Source organism: Trichosurus vulpecula, chromosome 1, assembly GCF_011100635.1.
Source record: "Trichosurus vulpecula isolate mTriVul1 chromosome 1, mTriVul1.pri, whole genome shotgun sequence".
Classification (NCBI taxonomy): domain Eukaryota; kingdom Metazoa; phylum Chordata; class Mammalia; order Diprotodontia; family Phalangeridae; genus Trichosurus; species Trichosurus vulpecula.
In genome coordinates, this window is record NC_050573.1 from 370,574,621 (window position 1) to 370,577,722 (window position 3,102).

Sequence of the window (3,102 nt, forward strand, 5' to 3'; positions counted from 1 at the left end):
AGATAGGGAGATTTGAGAACCATCAGCAAAAAGTGGTAATTAAACCCATGGGAGGTGGCCTCAAGGCCACATGTGGCCCTCTAGGTCTTCAAGTGCAGCCCTTTGACTGAATCCAACCTTCACAGAACAAAACTGTTGGACCCAGAACATGCCTGGACTCACCCCTGAACTAACCTCTCTACTTGTTCAAGCAATCTCATTCTTTCCCATCTCTTGCAACTAGCCCCTTTTATCTTCCCCACTATTTCACTTATTTTCAATCTCTCTGTGTTTATTGACTATTGCCTACAAACATCCAAATTTTACCCATTCTGAGAATGCAATACTCATTTTATCCTTCTATCCCTGCTAACTGTCATCCAATATACTTAGCCCTTTGTAGCTAAATACCTCAGAAAGGCTGTTTACAATAGGTACTTCCATTTTTCTTCTCTTACTCTTTTCTTAGTCCCTTCCAATCCAGTTTCCACCCTTATCATTCCACCGAAACAGCTCTCTCCAAATTTACTATTAATCTCTTGGTTGCTAAACTATCATTCAATGTTTAGTCTTTATTCTCCTTGACCTCCACAGTCTTTGGCACTATTGATCACTGTAGCAACAATTCAGCTAGCAGCTGTTGTGGGGGTGAAAGACCAACACAAGCCCAACAACAAGAATGCTGCCAGCACAGGGTCTTTTGATTTGCTTTACTAAGGAAAGTAACGTTAAGGGATTAACAATCCTACTTTAATCCAACATTCAAATATTATTCACTTAGTTCAGGAGGAACAGCCAGCATTCTGAACTTCAGAGCAAATACAAACAAATTATAAACATACAGAATATAAACAGACCAGACCACAATTCATAGTTACCAAGAAACCATAAACATCTGGATTGATGAGCCAGGGAGTTCTTAACAGCTGATCCAGAGTCACATGCCACTCCTCCTGTGGTTCAGAGCCCCTAGCAAACAATTCTGTTCTCTCTTTCTATATGGTCTTTAGACTTCAACAAACATCATCTGAATGACCAGAACTTAGGTGCCTACTATGGGCTCTGGTCTTAGCAAATCCCCTTAGGGCCCTGGGGGCTTTCCCTCTTCTCTCAAACTAGGGAACTAGTTTGCTAACCAGCCTGGGGCTTTGCACCTAGTAGTAAAAGGGTATGGGCTGGGAGTTTAGCACCTAGTAAGACTCAATCAAAGACAATTAATTTAGCATTCTAAAACAGTAAAAAAGTTCCCAACTTAATTAATATAACAATCACTTTCTCCTCTTGATATTCTTTTCTTTCTGGTTTCTCTATTCTTTCCTGGTTCTGCTCTTACCTGTCTGACAATGCCTCCTATGTCTCCTTTGCTGGATCTTCATCCACATCTTCCCCTTAGGGTTCCCTCTTGAGCTTGCTCCCACTATACTTACTTTAGTTAGGAATCTCATCACCTCCCTTTCTTTTTTTCTAATTAAAGGGGCCATGCTTTCACTCACTTCTTAAAGAGGCCTATTCACTGAGTGGGTTACCTCACTCTAAGTGAGCACATGAAAGGCCTTAGCCTAAAAAGGCCAGAGTCTCCCACTGCATCCTGGGTCATCTCCAGTCATCCTGATGAATAAATATCTTTTCATTGGACCCAGGTGGCTCTGGAGGAGAGAGTGAGGCTAGTGACCTTGCACAGCCCTCCCTCACTCAAATTAAAGTCAACTGCAAATCATGTCATCATTTTCCTAATACCATGGTCCTCTTCAAAAATGAAGGACAAGAACACATCTCCCTATAGTCTAGCACTGTTACTTGACTTTCTGCTCAATAACACTTGAGTTTTGTCTTTAAATTACTTCTGTTATCTCCTTTTTCTTTTCATCCCCATTTCTACTTTTTGAGGGAAGGGTCTATTTTTTTGTCTTCATTACTCCAGAACCTTAGTATAGTGCCTTGCACATAGTAGGTCCTCGTAAATTATTTATTGAATAGAATCCTGGCTTCCTTCTTTGTTCCACAAATAAGGGCCTACATTTAAACCTTAGCAGCTTTACCCTATTATCTGTCTTGTCAATTCAATGGAAGGCTGTGGATAGCTTGTGCCTTTGTCACTCAGACAGGCCAGGACACACCTCACCTTGAGGGCCAAGAGTTTCTCTTGGCCATGGAACTTCTAACCTTCTAGTGATAGAATATGGCAAATGACTGAAGGAACTGAACCTACTTACTTTGGAGAAGGGAAGAAATAAGGAGAGGAAAGGAAGATAATACTTTCAAGTACTAGAAAATCTATTAAATGGAATAAGGTATAGATAGTTCATGAAGCTGCATAAAGCTAACATCAGTGGGTGGAAGTTATAGCAAGAAAGGTTCCCACCCCATATAAGGTGTTAGTCTTAGTTCAGTTTTAAGCTTTGATAGCTTTAATACTTAAAGCACTAAGACTTCTGGGACATCCTAAGAAATGGAGTATTATATAATATCATTTTTTTACTGTCAGTGAAAATCATCTGATACTACTTTCTGTATTGAGTTCTAAGGTAGGGGCTCTTATTTTGTGACATGGAACCCATTGTCAATCTCATGAAGCCTATGAACCCTTTCTCAGAATCACGTTTTCAAATGCATACAATAAAGTACATAAGATTACCAATCATATGGAAATAAAGATATTTTTTCCTATCCAAATTCAAAGAAACTCCCTGAATTCTATTCACAGTCCCCTGAGGAGTCTTTTTGTAACGGATTTTAAGTACATGCACTTAACTCTTGGGAGAAGATAAGAAAAGCCAGGAGGTGTGAAGGAGGGGGCAAGAATCATCAACATGATGATATGGTAAAGTAGGGATATCTGAGAAAGATATAAAATCCCCATTGAGCTTAGAATGTTTCTATTACCCCAGCTCTGCCAATGAATGAACTGGAAATGTCCTCACCATGAAGGTGAGAGCTCTAATAAGTTTGAAACCATAAATGAAATGGAAGGAGATAGAAGAAAGAGCACCAACCCCAGTATCAGAGATACTGGGTAAATTGCAATAAGAAGTCTAAGTTCTAGTTGGAATGAGAGAGAAAAAACAAAGCTTCACCTAAGTTTAGAATTGCTCTTGATGATTGGTGAATGAATATACTTTAAAG